This window comes from Hydra viridissima, unplaced genomic scaffold (assembly GCF_058129835.1).
Source record: "Hydra viridissima isolate aposymbiotic clone 2 unplaced genomic scaffold, HvirCarnegie_v1 scaffold_8, whole genome shotgun sequence".
In the NCBI taxonomy this organism is placed as follows: domain Eukaryota; kingdom Metazoa; phylum Cnidaria; class Hydrozoa; order Anthoathecata; family Hydridae; genus Hydra; species Hydra viridissima.
Genome location: NW_028324307.1, coordinates 3,138,513 through 3,157,173, shown reverse-complemented (window position 1 = coordinate 3,157,173; position 18,661 = coordinate 3,138,513). Strand labels below are relative to the sequence as shown.

General features: G+C 34.8%; 3 protein-coding genes and 3 pseudogenes across 6 annotated transcripts in view; 5 read left to right on the top strand and 1 right to left on the bottom strand.

Annotated features, from left to right (window-relative positions):
- The first annotated feature begins 344 nt into the window (after positions 1-344).
- LOC145186764 (uncharacterized) lies at positions 345-4,207 on the top strand (annotated as a pseudogene). Its single transcript, XR_016455117.1, has 3 exons — positions 345-573; positions 718-882; positions 1,183-4,207. The product of XR_016455117.1 is annotated as an uncharacterized LOC145186764 (transcript).
- On the bottom strand, positions 4,106-13,517 carry LOC149884540 (uncharacterized; annotated as a pseudogene). The gene is made up of 3 exons (XR_016455116.1): positions 13,338-13,517; positions 12,352-12,514; positions 4,106-11,198 (listed from the first exon to the last, which is right to left on the bottom strand). The product of XR_016455116.1 is annotated as an uncharacterized LOC149884540 (transcript).
- Positions 13,518-14,392: 875 nt separating this feature from the next.
- LOC145186651 (mannosyl-oligosaccharide glucosidase-like) overlaps positions 14,393-18,661 on the top strand; it is a 405,622-nt gene continuing 401,353 nt past the window's right edge. Inside the window, exon 1 of the mRNA XM_090094894.1 lies at positions 14,393-14,433. The gene's annotated coding sequence lies outside the window, so the exon portion shown is untranslated. The remainder of the gene's footprint in view (positions 14,434-18,661) is intronic.
- Positions 14,393-18,661, top strand: part of LOC149884515 (dynein axonemal assembly factor 4-like) — a 381,661-nt gene continuing 377,392 nt past the window's right edge. The window contains exon 1 of the mRNA XM_090094903.1: positions 14,393-14,433. The gene's annotated coding sequence lies outside the window, so the exon portion shown is untranslated. The remainder of the gene's footprint in view (positions 14,434-18,661) is intronic.
- Positions 14,393-18,661, top strand: part of LOC145186554 (uncharacterized) — a 246,865-nt gene continuing 242,596 nt past the window's right edge. For both annotated transcript variants that reach the window (XR_016454712.1, XM_090094906.1), the window contains exon 1: positions 14,393-14,434. The gene's annotated coding sequence lies outside the window, so the exon portion shown is untranslated. The remainder of the gene's footprint in view (positions 14,435-18,661) is intronic.
- Positions 14,457-17,727, top strand: LOC149884539 (uncharacterized; annotated as a pseudogene).

The following is an 18,661-nucleotide window of genomic DNA, read 5'->3' as shown; positions in this document are numbered from 1 at the left end:
GATACCCCAAAAAATGTCATATAAAAAAATCTTTACTAACCAAAATAAAAAACGGTAACTAAGGAAGCAATAAATATTTAAAAAATTAGCGTAAAAAAAAGATTAACTAGAGAAAGAATTATAAAAATAATAATATATTATGCGTTTCCTCCTAAATAGTTTGACGAGAGATTCATATTGTCAATATAAGTCGGACTCAGAGGCAAAGTGCTCAGCCACCAGTCCGCATCTTTCCTCTCCATTCTTCTATTAAGGAAAGTTCCATTTCCGATCAAACGTCACAATGTAATGGTTCATGTGAGAATGACTAAAGATGATTGCGGCACATCTAATCATATAGCATCAAGAAACAGAGAAAATGCAGATTAAGCTGCCATACTCAAATACTGTTTATTCTGCTCAAAAAAGCTAACGATATGAATAAACATTTTCTTAAGATTGTATAAAAACTTTGAAGTTTTTAATGTTTTTGTAATACAAATTTACTTGTTAGAAAAGTGAAAATGGTAAATCATTCAATGATGATGAAAGAAATTTGTGCTTATGATTGTAAATTTAGGGAATATTTGCTCTGTGAGTGAAATTAACTGTAAATTTATATGTTAAAATAAAATATTGTATAATAAAATGGGGTTTTGTTATGATGAATTATAATTAGTTTCATTTAATATAATTCTGATCACACAAAGTTAAAAATTCTTTCTTTTGTTTTTTAAGGTTTGATCAGTGACAGGGTTCCACCTTCTGAAACAAAAGAAGTTTATTTAAATAGAAAAACCTTATACAATGGTGTTGTTGATGTTTTTGATGAAGTAAAGAATAAATGGATATCAATACTTAACAAAACAATTTTTCTAAAATGTATTCCTATTTTGTTACAAGGTGATGACATTCTTCCTACATATAGATACAAACCATTATTTATTTAATCATTTTAACAGAACTTCATTCACTTAAATTATTAGGCTATTACTATAAGCTAAATACCTTAAATTGATAATCTAGATATGAAATATCCTTTTAAGTCACTTTTCTTTACATAATACTAGTTAATTCTAAATTATTCTCATTTTTTTAGAGTTATTTCATTTTTAGTTAAAAAAAATTTAAATTACAGTGAAAATTTTAATCACAAAGTGAGATTTTTTTGCATTAATATTGTTTCATATTTTTTAACCACAGGCAGTTCAATGGAGGGTAGTTCATTGGCTCGATTAGCCAATTCGACATTGAAAAATCTTATAGAGATTGAAATAGATCTTAATATTGTCATTGGAACATTGACCCAAGCACAGTTTGAAGTTTGCTATGAACTTTTAGATAAAAATAAAGCATTTTTTCACTATGTTATTAACAACAACTTGGCTGATGATGTAAATATTTGTTTTAAATTACCACAAAAAACAAAAGAAAAACTTGTTGCAAACTTAGCATATACTCCCAATAATCCAGTCCAGTACAAACAATATTTTTCTGGTTTAGCATTGAAAGAACTCTTTATACATAATCAACCAACTACAGGCATTCCACTTAACACTATTAGTGTAAGAGGCGTACAAGGCATCTTTAGTGAAAAATTATCAAAAGCTATTGAAGGTTGTTCAGCATTCTTCCATTTTGGTACTGAAAATCTTTCTAAAGAAGGTCTTTGAGTCAATCTGCAAGAGTTGTTAACATTAGTCAGAGAGCTAGTTAGTAATTTAAACAATAACTTTGATGAATTTAATAAAGTCGATTGTAGGTCTATTAAAGTTCTTACAAAATATATGAGGGAGCAATCTACACTGACTAAAATGCTAATGAATGTAAAAGGTGGTGAAGACCAAAAAGTTAAAACTAGGAATCTTTACTCAGAGACCAAGAAAGATATAAACTCTAAGAAAAAAAGTTTTGGTAAAAATGAACTATTTTAAGAAATGGTTTTAAATGATCAAAATTCCTATTATAATGAGAAAGAATGCATTTTAGATTTTAATCATCATTCAAAGTTGAAGCAAAGTACAATTACAGGTGTTCTTGAGAAATGGGTCAGATCATTGACAACACTTCGAGAATTAAATAATGAACTGCATAAATTATGTTTGGATATTAAAGCTATTCTTCTGCATAATTTTGATATGCTTCAAAATAAGACTTTCATGATTCCTGATTACTATTTCAAAGTTTATTTTGATTATGCTATTTCTGCATGGTCAAAAGATAAAACTAATTTACAAGAAACTTTAAATTTGGCACATTCAATGTTATGCAACTAAAAAATTTGAAAGTGATTATCTGACTGTTGTAAAAAAAAGATTTATTGAATTTATTCAACCTGAAGTTAAAATTGCCATGAAATTGATGGAGGAAGGTTTATCTTCTTGTGTTAAGTATGATGTCTCTACTGAAATTCTGATTGATATTGTTCCGTGTTTTTATGCTCCATTTTGGCCTAATTCTGCATGTGCTTGGGTTGAAAGAAAAAGGTTATGGCCTAAGTTAGAGGTTGTAAGATCAATCCAAAAAGCTGGTTTTCATATTGTTCCAAAGGCTTCACCGGAAGGTGATGATCAAATAGAATGGCGTCTTTCTTTTTCTGCTGCAGAAACTGTGATAGCTCTCTATCGGACTGAAAAGCAAAATTACATTTATTTCCTTTTCAAATCGATGTTTTACCGCTTTATAAAGTCCTATAGTAAAATGAAATCCTTAACCTCATACATTTGTAAAACAGTGATGTTGTGGGTTTGTGAACAACAGCCACAGACTTGGTGGGAAACAGCACTACCTGAGGACTGTGTTTTATATTTAATAAAGGTTCTGCATAATAGCATCAAACAAAAACATTTGAAGCATTATTTTATTGAGGGGGTGAATTTATTGGAACATTACTCTTTGTCTATATTGCTTTTTGCTGAATTGGCCTTGGTTATTTTAGAGAAGAAGGTTTATGAAACTTTGAAATCTATGTTAACATCCATGAATAAAAAAATTGAAGTTTTACAAGCACACTTGATTGATAAGCCCTCATATTCTTTTGATTTATCTGTGGCCTTTATTTATAAACAGCACAGCTTGTTAAAATTAAATCTTGTTTTGGAAGAATTTGTTAACCTCTTTTTGTATAGTTATTTTTATGAAACTTATTGTCTTTATGAAGAAATCTCAAGAACAAAAGCAGAAAAATAATTATAGCTCAGACTATTGATTTATACACAAAGGTTTTACAGTTAAAAGAAAATGAAGAATTTAAAGAGCAATCTTTGGTACAAAAAAAAAAACTTGGTAGCTTAATGATTCAGATCACAGCTTTAGACAAAGCCCTATCAACTTTTTTTTTTGGTTTAAAATCATTAATTCTTCTTAGCTGTGCCAAGTGTGATATTTGTGGCCAGATTATAAAATGCAAAAGTGAACGGTACTCTTGCTCTATATGCAAGGTTGTTGGTGGCTTTGATGTGTGTTTAGAATGCATTAACAATACAGAAAATATCTTTGAAATAAATGCAGAGCAATTACAGGACTCCAATGTATCTGTTGAGTTTCCACTCCAAACTGAAAATTATCAACATATTGGTATTCCACCCTGCCATAAAACTGATATGTTTTTTAAAAATACAGGATCACCTGAGAATAAAAGCACTAATCTTTTTCCTGAACTTTTTAGCCACCTGGAGCAAATAGCACTAATTGTTCCAGAATTCTATATTGATAAATTCAATCAGTTTTACCCCTCCTGTAATTATGAATCTAAATTGGAACTTGCTTTTCGAGAGTTAAAACAAGAATACAATGATAGAGACAAAATTATAAAACATGAAATGATGGGTAACTCATCTATAGACAAAGTAAAGCCAATACCAGTAATAGAAGACATTTCTCGATGCTTTGTAGAAATTTTACAAAACGACTCGCAATATGTTTCTAGCCGAAATGTGTTACCTGTTATCGCTAAGTGTGATTCGGGTAATGGTATCCACCAGCTTTATTTGACAGAGTGTTGTTCTCCTCTTTGCTTTTCAAAATTTAATGACCCTCCATTCGATATTTCTTACTGGCAATTTATTTTAGAATTTAAAGAAAGCTGCGCAAGAAATCTTATTAATAATTAAACAAAAGTTAGTCGTTGTTCCAGATCATATATATTATCTTAAACAATGTTAGTTTCTAAAGATGAAATAACAGTAAATATAAACAACAACAATATAATAAAGATTATAACAAGAAATGGTTAATGTCATATTTCTACATCCCCTTCCATGTTTTTAAATGTCAATCAATATAAACATAGCTTTCAGGTTCATTTCTTGAAGTCGTCCAACGTCAGAGATTTACCGGATTCAGGTTAGTAAAATTTTCTCGGGATACGTACTCTTGTTGAACGCTTTAATTTATGATCTCCGACCTTGGTATCCACAAGAGGTGGCATTGCTAATTGCGATGTGTTTGTTGATGGAGACGTTGGTGTAGATGGCGGCTGGGGCACTGATGCTATTGGTAGAGGCGATGAAGTTACTGTTTGTGCGGATGTCGGGGGTGGTGACAGTACTACGGATATTGTTGATTTCGGTTCAGGTGGTATAACTTTGTTAGATTCTGAGACACATTCTGTGATTTGTGGTGAATCGGTAGGATTTTCTTGGCGAAAGCTGGTTTTTAGTGGTCTGGTCAATACGACTTCAGTTTCGTGTGACTTTAGTGGGTTCAGAAACTTTTGCAAAAATTTTCTGTTTCTTACAGATAGTCTACCTGTTCCTTCAACTTTAATGACATATTGGTCATTTTCTCTACACTCGACAACTTTCCCACTGCGATCCCATTTTTTAGGGTGGTTCCCTACTTGATTTTGTATGAAAACACTATCTCCATCATGTAGTGGTGCGAGGGAACGTGTATGTTCCTGAAGTGATTCAAGGGTCCTTGCATATCTTGTTCGTAATGCTTCTTCTTTTGCTGACCATGCGTGTCTCCATGTTTTTAGGAATTGATCATTATCAAATATAGGGATTCTGTTTTTTATCCTGGGCATTGCATCGCGAATGGGATGGCCAAATAATACTTGAGCAGGGGACAACTGACAAATAGGGTCCGGCGTGTTTCTAATTGTGAGGATTGCCCTTACAAAAGCGTTATTATTGAGATCGCCATTCGGTCCCACATTGTTTTCCAGGAGACGTTTCGTCGATTTTACTGCGAGTTCCGCTCTTCCATTAGATTGTGGGTGATGGGCTGATGAAATGCGATGAGTTATACCCCATTGATGCAAAAACTCTTTTGTTTCACCAGAAGTAAATTGAGGACCACCATCGGTAGATAATTCTTCTGGGACTCCAAACGTTGTAAATAGTTTACGAAGGCACATGATTAGTCCTTTTGCGCTTATTTCTGATGTTCCTGATTTTATTCTGTAGGCTTCGGTCCACCCGGAGAGTCTATCCCCAATAATCAGATAATTCCAGCCACGAAATTCAAAATAGTCAGCGAATATGCATTCAAATGGCGTCACGGGGATGTGAGGTTGGATAGGTGGTAGTCGTGCATTAGACGGTGCATTTCGATTACAGCTGCAACAGCCGTCGCGTTTACTTTGTATGCTGTAAGTGATACCCGGCCAGAAAACGGTAGCTTGAGCTCTGGCTATCATTCCTGACACTCCTTGGTGGGCTGAATGCAGTACATCCAAAATATCATTTCGTAAGGCTGGTGGGATTACAATTCTGTCGTTGTATATTATAACTCCATCTGACACCATTAAGTCTTTGCGGTATTCCCAGAATGGTAAAAGGCTTTTTTCAATATTCTTTTTATCATCTGGGAAACCATTTTCTATTGCTAATACTAATGCTTTAAAGTCGGTGTCCTTTTCTGTTTCAACTTTGACGCTTTCCCAAGACACTGCGATCATTTTATCTATGTCGTTTCGTATTGAGGCTATTATTAGAGATTCCATGTTGTCAAAATCGGTATTTTGATCGCAGGTGGCTGAATTATTAACTTCATTCATGTTCTCTGTCGGGTAACGAGAAGTAGCATCCGCTACCAGATTCGTTTTTCCTGGCTGGTGCTGAATGATAAATTTCCATGGCAAGGTTCTCTGTTTTAGTCGGAAGAGTCGTGTGTTAGCGATTTCATCTAGGGTCCTATCTCCTAATAATTTAACAAGCGGTTTATGGTCAGTTACTACCAAGAGGTTATCACATCCTTGTGTGAAATATTTAGTCTGCTCTAGACTCCAAGCCACGCCTAGCATTTCGCCTTCAACTGGTGCGTATCGTTTTTCCGTAGATGACAAGAATCTGGACCCGGCAAGAGTAATTTTCCATCCGTCTATACAGCAGTCTGGCGAATCTGATTCACATTTACAATGTTTTTGGCTCAGGTAATAACCTATGCCCAATTTTGACCAGTCGCTTCTCAAGCAGGTCTTCTTGGTGATGTCGAATATTTGGACCCCATTTTTAATTGCGCTGATGATCTTTTCCTTTGATATATTGAAGTGTTAAGATCATCCGACCAATAGAATTTTGATTTAGGGCTGAGCAGAGCTTTGAATGGGGCCATAACTTCTCGAAGTTGGGCGTAATGTGATACTTGGTTAACTAAACCGAACCAAGATCGGATATCAGTTATTGAGGATGGTGTTGGGAATGATCTAATTGCGTCAATATATTTAGGCAGTGGTTCAACTCCATCTTCAGATATTCTAAAACCTGCAAAGTCCACTACTCTTTGAGCAAATTGGAATTTTTGGGGGTTTAATATAATTCCAGCTTTACCAACGAGCTCAAGGAATTCGATTGTTCGCCACCAATGTTTAACTAGTTCATCGTCGTAATGGATGGTGTCATCTACACATCTTTGTTTGCAATTAAAGTCTGCTACGATTTCGTCAAAACGCCTGTTGTAGCCGTCCCCGCTGGAGACGAAACCTTGAGGAGCTCGAATGTATCTATAGCGTCCATAAGGTGTAATGAAGGTGGTAAGATGTCTATCTTCGATGCGTATCGGGACGCTATGATAACCATTCCATGCATCGGTTACAGTTTTCCATGAATTTCTTGGTACTGAACGAGCTAGTTGGAATGGTGATTTCATTGCATGGGTTTCTCTGTGGCAATATTTATTTAATGGGGATAGGTCGACAGTGCGACGAGGCCCGCCGTCATGTTTTCTTGTGATGACCATTCTGTGGCACCATGTGGTAGGTTCTCCTAGGGGTACCTTTTCAATGACACCAAGAGATTCATCACGAAGTAAATCTTTCTCGACCTGATCTTGCCAATGAATTGGTATGGTGGCTGGAGTGAATGCTGCAACTGGTTTGACATTTTTCTGAATTAGAATACTAATTGGAGGTCCCTCCAAGTCAGGTAAGATCAGGTGTGGGCATGTGTTAAATGTTGAGGCAGCATATCTTTCGAGAAGCCAAGTTTTCATCCGTTCGTTGTTTCCCGGGGAGCAATCAAAAGGGAGTTTAGTGGGTGCACTTGGTGGAAGGCTTCTTTTGGGGCACTCGCATGCATGGTTTGGGCTGCTTTCGCTCAATGTTTTAGTTACTTTAGTCTGAGGGTCTGAGTAAATAGCTCCATGGAGGGCACTACCAATCTCTGGAAAGTCTTTAGAGATGATACCCAGTTGGGTCATTGCCTCTTTAGATAAGTAGAATCCGCTTGCATCTGGACTGATATAAACCATTACAGCGCATTCGATTTTGTTGCCATTAGTTCGTTGTCCTTCAAGACGTACAAGAACTGCACCTTCAATACGGAATTGGGTTTTGTTAGCAGCAGACATGCTATATTTCACAGGTATTAAATTTTGTGCTTTAAAACCTGTACTCTCAAACCCTTTCCTGGACCATAAGCAGGACTGTGCACCGGTATCTGTGATAACTTGTAGATATTTCGGTGTGATGGAAGGGAATGGGATACCAAATGCATCATAGTCTGATTTTTTGGTGGTCATACGCAGCTGAATTGTAGGATGAACCAATGATTGAGCTGCGGCCCATCCATCGTGGGTAAATATGTGATGAGTTATTTCTGTGGAGTGTGGCTTTACGTTGGGCATCAATAGAGACTTTGTTTTTGAATGCTTCATTGCACTTAACTTTAACACAAGTCCGCTGGCCTCAGCATCTTTAGAGGCATTTAATTTCATATCGTTTGGGATGATTCTGTTGTTCATTTTAGAATTGCGAGATCTAAGCTTCTTCCAGCAGTCTTGACATAACTTGTGAGGTTTTGTATTCCATCCTCTAGCTGATTCGGTAAATATTCTATAAGATTTTGAGCAATCTGGGCATATGGCTGTGACATTAGTATCTTTAATACCGTGTGTATTGCTCTTGTTTTGTTTCCTGAAAGTTGATACACTTGCTGTTGTTAAACTACAGCCTAGTGCATTTCGTGCCATCTCCTTACCCTCGATAAAAGCAATGATATCTGCGATTGAGGCTGTGTCAAGGGAGACCCATCCAAGTACATCTTTACGGATGTCAACATCTGATAGTCCGGCAACAACAATATCTCGTATGATAGCATCGGTAAAATCAACTGTTGTTTGTGGGTGGCAGTGGCATTGTACAATGTAGTTGCAAGTAGCAGCCTTACCCTTCATTTTTGCGTAGAATGACCGAATATTTTCGTTGTGTCCCTGTCTCATTTGGAGGAGTTCTGCCCTTCTGATACTAATGGCTACTGGGATAACAGCCAGTCTCTTCATTGCTTTAAGAAATGTTTCATCGTTTTCGTTGATTATCTTAGGGTTTTCTTTCAGGAGTTGGTTGCCGAGGTCGTCTTCACAGCACTGAAACAGCTGTGCTGTCATCTCCTCTTGTCTAATGTCTGTACATCTCTTGAACAATGTCCAGCGGCTAATAAAATTTGCCCACTCTTCTTCAGATATGTCCTGGCCAATGTGAGGACGATCCATTTTCGGTGCCTTGTGCTTTGAGAAGGCTGAATGAATGTCAATTGAGTTTGGAGGATGGTGAAGTTGGTGGCTGTTAAATAGTGCAATAGCAATTGCTTCGCTGGGGCCTTCAATGATGACTTTGCATCCTGGAGCCTGGCAAGGTAAGCGTATTGTGGACATATTATGAAAGAGAAAAGGTTAGCAAAGTCCTGCTTTTTTGTTCATACGTTAATACTGGATACTTGGATACTGAAGAAACTAACATAAACAAAAGTTAGTCGTTGTTCCAGATCATATATATTATCTTAAACAATGTTAGTTTCTAAAGATGAAATAACAGTAAATATAAACAACAACAATATAATAAAGATTATAACAAGAAATGGTTAATGTCATATTTCTACAATAATCATTTGCTAACATTAAAACACAAAACCGTATTCGACCTTGAGTTGCCAGAAGAAATAATGAAAATAAATGGTTCGCTAAGAAACTTAATTTATTTCGGCGAAGATAGTTGTGTAAGAGAAAGTGCTAAGACTGTTAAAACAGATTTCTCAAACAATCTAGAAAATTCTTTCGACGTTCTAGCAAACGTTACTGAAAGACTAAAGAAAGTGTTCTCAGACTCAATTGAAACGCTGAGGTTACATGAAAAAATCGTTTTGAATTCAAGTCACCTTATTCAACTCTTCAAACGTTTAGAATAAATTTCTGATGTTTTTGATCAGGAAATTAATTTTTCTTTTAATTTCCCGATCTTTTTATTGTAAAATCATAATAAATAATATTTATACTTATTTTCTGAATCTAAATTCCAATAAATTTTTATACATTTTATAGTATGGTATGTACTTCGTATACATGCTACATTGAACATATTGTTAGCTTAAAAACATGCAAACAAGATGCTAAAATCCTAATTATAATTCCGTCTAGTGAAGCGAGGTTTTTACCACTAATTATAAGATACTTAATTTTTTCTCCTGTCGACACGATTAAATGCTCTTGTTAAAATTTTGGACTTTTATAAACAACTCTAAAATATATATGGTAATTAGTATATCAATGAAATTTTGTATCTTTTTCTCAAATGGTTATATATTTGTATATGTATAAAATTTCAAGCATCTTCTTCTTCTACTCCTAATCCACTCATGAATTATTCTAAATTAAAGTTTATGGCCATTAAAAATTAAATTGTATCAATTACAGTAATATACTGGACAAGAGCTGTGTACATATATTTCAAAATTTTAAGTTTGTTGTCATTGTAAATTTTGTTTCACACCTGCCATTTATGTCTTCATTGATTCACTCTTTCCTACGGAGTTTTCAGGCTTCTGATCAAAATGCCACACGAGGTAAGAGTTCATGAGCAACAATTTGATATTCTCCTACTCTCAATAGGAGTAAAATCGTTAAAAAATTGAAAAGTTCTGTTGCAATAAATTTTGTAACGTTTTCTTGTTGCATGTTTTAATCTAAAACTATATTATACTTTAAAAAAAGAATTTTTCTTTTGAAGCTTCTAAGAAAACCCTTACACTTATTGGTCATTTATTGATGCTGATGTTTTGAAGCTTTTTTCTGGCTGTGATCTAAAAGTGTTAAATGTTCTGTTAGGACTCCAGACTCATGCAAGCTCACAATATTGTACCTTATGTACCATTGATTCAAATTAATCTTTAAAAACTTTGGGATATTAGAAACTTTGGGTACCTTTAAGATACGATTCAAAACCGTTAAGAGATTAGATATTGTCTATTCCAAAACCAAACTGGCTGGCAATTTTGTTCAAGACCTAATTGTCTATTGATAAAATAAAACACTCATCATGGACATCATTCCTCCGCTTGAGCTGGATCATTCCCCTTCTACTGTATTGTCAGCCATCTTTACATAGTACCTCAAGGTGTTTAGAAAAATACAGAGAGGTATCTGTCTTCTCTCTACATTACACTGAGTTCATATTTTAGAGATCAAATAGCGTCAGTCAATAAATGTTGTCAAAGTTTATACCTTTGAAGTCAAATTCAATGTTTGTTTTTGGGATCATTTATATCCTACGGAAGTTCGATTACCTGTCAAATGTTTTACATTTGAACTAGATGCTGATTATTCTGAAAAAGTTATTAAGCTTTAAATATCTATTTTAAACTGCAGTGCAACCACCAAGTTTCTTGTGTTGTTTTATCATGCTAAATATTTCATCGAACAACGCAAATCACTTCATCGGCTTTTTAGTAAGCAAGCCATAGAAGTAACCCTTCAAACACTTCAATCATTATTTGACAACTTATCTAGAAAGAAATCCACTCATGAAGATTCTCAAAGATTCACTAGCTGTATAACAAGTATAAAATTAAAGCGAACCTCTAAAAAAGAACTTTATTTTAAAAATAGCAGTCTGTCTCTCACTCAACAAATGTAATTAAGAATTTCTTACAAAATAAGTTCTGTAATGAAAGTAAGTAATGAAATAAAGAATTTCATGTTAATAGACCACATTGAATGTTGCATTTAAAGTATAGAAACTAAACACATTTAAAGGGCACTGTTTAAGTAAAATGCGGAAATTTTTGTCAATATATAAAAAAATAGACAAAGTTATGACCAAATTGAAAGTTAGTGTCAAAAAATGTGTCTTAATGATTCTGTTACTATTCTATATTATACTGTTATGTGGAATGTAATGTATTATAATTTAATATATTTAATATATATAATATATATGATATATATAATTATATATAATTATATATATAATTATATATAGTTATATATAATTATATATATAATTATATATAATTATATATATAATTATATATAATTATATATAATTATATATATAATTATAAAAACAAAATAAAAATAAAAGCTATCTATTTTTTGCTGTTGCAATAGTCTTATTTTTTTATTTTATAAATTATTTTAATAACTTCAGCAGAATGACCCTGAATATAAATTTATGAATATAGTAAATTAAAAGTTTTATTAACTAGGATAATTAAAGACAAACAACTTTTGTTTTTGTTAATGCCAATTTATATTTATCCTTATATTTATCCTTTTATACATTTTAATCACAAGACAAATATAAATTATTTGTCATGCTTCATGACAAATTTAGCATGAATTTCATGACGAAATTTCTCAGCCTTTAATTCTTGTTGTGAACAAATAAAAATGTTTTATTCAAAGACCTGAAAACACAGCACAGGCTTCACATTAGGAAAACTGATTTATTTAATTTTCACTGCCTTTAACTGGCTTTTGACTAGGGTACTATAAAAGATAACTCTGGATACATTATTTATGTATTAATGACACTGTAAATAATTCAGCAAAAATGTATATGTATGCAAAACATTTTGCTGCCAAAGACCCTAATGAGGTGAACTCTTGTCTAGATCATTTTACTTCTGCACTTCATAATTCCATATCAAAGCTTACCTTATTTACGAATTACTGCATCTTGCGGAATGTTTTTTGATACCAGCTGAGGATTGTAAACAGAAGTCCCTTTGTGACAACAGTGTAATTCAGCTATCCACTTCTAGGATAACTATCCACCTTCAGGACAGTCAAATGTAATGTGATCAGGATTTTGGACGGACTGAAAAGCAAAAAAAAGTCATTTTATTTTCCCAGTCGGTTTCCTTCAATAAAGGGGCAGATCTATCAATTCCTTTCAATGTTGAACATCCCCTTACGGACAGCTTAACGGATTATAAGACTCCTGTTGTTGAAATCCTAGACTTTAAAAAAACATTTGACCCCTTCTTAAAACCCATCACTAGCAGCAGTGAATTCAGAGGGGCAAAGTTTAAAAGGGCTAAGGAACACCTCAGTGGAAACTCAAAAATATCTGACTATTTTTAGTGCTAACATTTGAACAAAAACTGCCTACCCATTAGTCCATCAAGCGAAATAGAGCGTATGCCAATTTGTTGCCTATAAAAACTGCAAAAGCTAATGACATAAGAGAACCTAAATCATGTAAATACTCCAGCTGAAGCCACATTTTTTAATAGCATCATAGGGGAAATACACAGTTCCTGAGGAAGTGACACTGAAGTTGTTAAGTAGTTGTTTTTTACTTATTATTTGTATTCAGAATTTAAATTACTTGATATAAAAATATTTAGTTTTTGTTTTATTGCTTTGTCATAATAACTTATAATAAAACATTGTAAAAAATAAAAAACATAGTATTAGAAACGTCATCCTGTTAGTGAAAAACCAACTAACTGCTACAAATACGGCCAAAAACAAAAACTTTATGGAAATAATACTTAATTCCAGTGTTGAATTTTGGTGCTAAAAGTATCTAAGCACTGAATTCGGACAAAAATTACTAAAGTCAAAAAAGTAAAGTAGCCTATATCTTTATAACTCATAACCTTAAAGCTAAAAGTATATCATTTATAATTCATAACCTTATAGCTAAAGTATGCCCATATAAATATACATCAAGCGAGTGGTGGAAAATGCAACCTCACCATTGATGAGTGAACTTCAACTAAAAATCACAAATATCTCATAAACGCACACTCATATTCTCCTGGCAAATTTTGAAATGTAGATCTCATCTGCTTAATCAATACTTTGCCAGCTGAAAATTGCATTGGTTTGACATTCGAAAAGCTTAAAATATACATATCGTTTGAAAATGATTTCGTTGCCATAACCATGGTTACAGTTATGAATAGGGGGATTAAATAAACTAAAACCTTCTTGTAGTTGCGTCATTGTGTAATTCATTGTGCACAATGAATTTGTAGTTCAATGACTATATATGGCTCGTTGTGCATAATTCATTGTGCACAATGAATTTAGAAATGATATTTAAATTGTAAAAGCGGATGAACATTATGAGAAAATATACAGCAAACATAGAATTTAGTTGTCTTGATATTACAAGCTATTTCGGCAATGAGCATTGTTATAAAGTTCGCGGATTTGGTGTCGCAGTACGATGGTTCGGGTGAATTTTCAGAATGGATACAGAAGTTGGTACTGGTAGTAAAACTTCAAAAAGTTGACGAGCTGAATGTGGTGCTCCCCTTATTTCTTTCTGGCGGGGCGTTTGCCGTTTATCAAGGACTCAGTGATGAGATAAAAGAAGACTACAATGAAGTGAAAAATGCACTGACTACTGCCTTCTCTGCTTCTCCGCTAACAGCATACGAAGAGTTCGTAAATCGTCGTCTTAAGGAAAACGAGTCCGTTGACGTATATCTCGCAGAATTAACAAGGCTGAGCAAGCTAATATCGTCTCACGTAAGCGAAGAGTGGATAAGGTGCGCATTTATTCTCGGATTACCTGACGAAGCAAGAAAACAACTCCAAACAGCACTCTCGATATCAACAATGTCGCTGCACCAGATCGCTGAAAAAGCAAGAAGTTTGGTAATCTTGCGTTGTATAGAATCGTGTTTTGTTAGTCGCGTGAATCTTGGTGCTATTGGTCCAAGAAAGGTTCCTCAAGGAAACGGAAAAAACACATACTACAATTTAGTCACTGTGTATTAAGTGCATAATTATTTATCTATGAAATGTCTGAAGCAGTGAATGCACCATGGGCAGGACGTGCAATGCAGATGATGCCAGGTTTGATGCCTCGTCCGCAACATCATTGTGTTGGGAAAAAAAAACGGAGTAGAAAATATTATATCTGACAAAAGCTCTTTGTTTGTATTCATTAAAGATTGTCAGGACTTTGAAATTAATATAAGTGGAAAAGTTGGAAAGGTTACTGTTGAAAACTGTAGAAACTTAATGGTGAGTATCTTTGACAATGTTGTTGGAGGAACTTTTGAAATGATCAGATGTGAAAATGTTTCATTGAAATTCGGTGTTAATGCTGAGATACCTGTTCTTCAAATTGATGAAAGTGCTAACATACGTATTTACATCTTACTAAAATCTCAACTTCAAAGTGTGTATCTAATGCGAACCAGAGTGGTGAAGTTATTTCTTGAAAATCAGATTGTTGAAGATGAACATGGGCTTACATTAGAGTATTCTATAGAAACTCCTGAAAATGAGTTCCATATTCAAAAGGTCGTGATGATGAATGGAAAGTCAATTGAAGTAAAACACCAGATTGTTGTTAATCTTTCTATTAATAACACTACCATCGATTTGGAATGCCTGGTTGCCAACATTGTCCCCGAATATCAAATGCTACTTGGTATGGACGCAATACGACGGCTTGGAGGTGTCCAAGTTGGGAGAGACGGCGAAACCATAAACTTCAATGTGGAAAAACTATCTATCAGTGCTACTGCAGTCTCTCAAGAAAAAACGAATGAAGTATCCTCGCCTACTATTCAAAAGCTGATTGATAAAGACTTCGTAGCAGAATTCAAAAATGGTAGCTGGAGCGTGTCTTGGAAGTGGCTGATAGAACCACCAATTTTGACAAACAAAATTCCAAACTATCATATCTCTGATGACGTTAAAAGTGATTATGCAAAGGAAATAAGTGAATGGATAGCACAGGAATGGCTGAAACCATTTGAAGGGAGATGTAATGGCATCATTCCGTTGATGGCAGTAATTCAACGAAACAAATTAAAAGTACGTCCGGTGATGGACTACCGGGAGCTGAATCAGTTTGTGTCCAGTCATACTGCAGATGGCGACGTTTGCAGTACCAAACTTCGCAACTGGAGAAAGTTGGGAGAAAATCTTGAAATAATCGATTTAAAGAAAGCGTATCTGCAGATTCGTGTCGACGAAGCACTGTGGAAATATCAAGTCGTGGAATATGAAGGGCAGCGTTACTGCCTAACAAGATTGGGTTTTGGTTTGAATGTGGCGCCCAGAATAATGACTAAAATTTTAAAAAAGGTATTATCCTTAGACAAAGTTGTTGAGGCTGGGACGGACTCATTTATTGATGATATCATTGTCAATAATAACATAGTGTCAAGTTGCAGAGTTCGAGAACTCTTGGAAAAATATGGCTTGGATTCTAAGTTGCCAGAAAAACTTGTCGGCGGTCGTGTGCTTGGATTGCGAGTGTACAAACAATGCAACCAAGTCCGTTGGAAACGTGACAACATACCTAAAGTTCCTGTAGGAAAAATGACACGTCGGCAAATCTTTTCTTGGTGCGGACAGCTGACAGGACATTTTCCAATAGCAAATTGGTTGCGCCCTTCGTCCAGCTATCTAAAAAGGGTTTCGAGTAGTTGTGGATGGGACTCTTTTGTGGACGAACGTATTGTCAAATTAGTAAACAGTTTAAATGAAAGACTTACAAAAGAAGATCCCGTTCATGGGTCATGGAACGTCAAAAACACTTCCGAAGCAACAGTGTGGTGTGATGCAAGCAGCTTAGCCGTTGGCATAGTGTTGGAAGTGGCTGGGGAAATAGTAGAAGACTGTTCGTGGTTGAGGAAACAAGATGATACGGCTCACATTAACCTTGCAGAGTTAGAAGCCGTGATAAAAGGAATAAATCTAGCAACAAAATGGGGATTCGAATGTATCACCATAAAGTGTGATTCGGTTACTGTTGCCGGCTGGTTGAACTCCTTAATTATCGGTGACAAACCCGTTCGAGTACACGGTCTTGGAGAACCACTTGTCCGTCGCCGGTTGTCGTTAATTGAAGACCTTGTGAAGGAGTGCGGTATAAAATTAAAACTTTTTCTGGTAAAGTTGGCAGAAAATAAAGCCGATGCTCTTACGAGAGTACCGCAGAACTGGCTGCATTTAAACCATTCTGCAATGACAGCAAATGTTGTACCGCCTGATGTGAAGTCATTTCATAATCTTCATCACTTTGGAGTCAATCGAACCCTTTATCTGATGAAACAGACATATCCGAAGGAGAAGGTTAGTAGAAAAGACGTTGAATCAGTCGTGAAAAGTTGCGAAAGATGTTTATCGGTGGATCCTGCGCCAATAAAGTGGGAAGAAGGAAATCTTGAAGTTGGAAAGAGTTGGCACCGTTTAGCTATCGATGTAACCCACTATAAATCAGAGAATTATTTGTCTATTATTGACTGTGGAAAAAGAAGCAAGTTTGCAATTTGGAGAAAGCTACAGAACGAGAAAGAAACAACAGTGTGTTTCCATTTAGAAGAAATATTTCGAGAAAGAGGACCACCATGGCAAGTTCTACTTGACAACAGCAAGACCTTTCGCTCAAAACTCGTTAGTGAATTATGCGCAGAATGGGGAGTGTCCATCCTGTTTCGTTGCGCTTACAGGCCATCAGGGAACGGAATTGTTGAACGTCATCACCGCACTATCAAGCGAATGGCAGCTAGAAGTGGCAAAGATCCGCTAAAAATGGTATATTGGTATAACCGGGCTCCCAGGAAAAATGGCGAGGAAACATCGCTCCCCTACAAAGCTATATTTTCTTATGAGTGGAAACCACACACAATTTCTGCCAAAACCAACGAAGAAGTTCTCCACAATTATTTTCAAGGACAAGAAGTATTTGTAAAACCACCTGACTCGAAATGTACTAACGAATGGAACAGAGGAAAAGTTACAAATGAAGGACGAGGAGTTTCGGTAGAGATCAATGGATTGCCGAGACACATGTCGGACGTCCGTCCTGTTCCCATCGCAGCCGATTTGCCTACAAGAGAATCGGAAGAACCCATTGCGGACAACCTGAATCACCAAAAATCGACGCGAATGCGGAAGTTTCCGAATAGATATGCAGACTTTGTGATCTAGAGATCAAGGGGTGTTGTAGTTGCGTCATTGTGTAATTCATTGTGCACAATGAATTACGCAATGACTATATATGGCTCGTTCAATGACTATATATGGCTCGTTGTGCATAATCCATGTAGTTCAATGACTATATATGGCTCGTTGTGCATAATTCATTGTGCACAATGAATTTAGAAATGATATTTAAATTGTAAAAGCGGATGAACATTATGAGAAAATATACAGCAAACATAGAATTTAGTTGTCTTGATATTACACTTCTATTAAAATAATGTTTGCTGAGAATATCAGAAAAACAATACACCCTAATTAAAAGAGAAATGATCTCAAATATCCAATTTTTAAACGACGAATAAAATCTGGTTACTAAAATCATTTTTGCATTGAGGTCAAAAATAGAGTATAACAGGGTAAAATGAAATAAAGGGTAAAACGAAAAAGTTATGACCATGTTTATTCTTTTGCTTTTAATTAATTTTTTCTGAATAAGATATCATATTTTAATTAAAAAAAAGTTTTTTTTTGTTAAATTGTTAAGTTTTCGAATGCCTAAAGACATTTTTTCCTTTTTTTGAAAAATGGACATAAAGCTCTTTGAAATTAACTTTGATATTATTGATCTTAGTAAGTATACTGGTAAAACTTTTTTCGCTTGTCAAGAATCTTTTTTCAAAATTAAGTTTATTATTTAGAGAAAAAATGTCACTTTTTTGTTATTCAGCGTGGTTGTTGTTAACAACCACGATAACCAAAATGAAAATTATTTGGGTACATAAACCTTTACTAGAATGTCTTTCGGCCTCCCATCCCCCTGGGGGAAATGCCACTTACTTGATTAATAATTTTTTCAAAACTTCTTGAAAGGTCCATGTCCCACCCAAAACATATTTGATAATGCGTTAAACGAATAATGAAATGCGTTAAGGAACGTTAGAGCTGATTAATGGCTTTAATCGAATTTTTTCCAATAATTAAAGCTTTCACAAAAACGGAATATTTTTTTCCAAAATAGAATTTATTTTTTGCCACAGAATTGCTTTAGCTAAATAATATA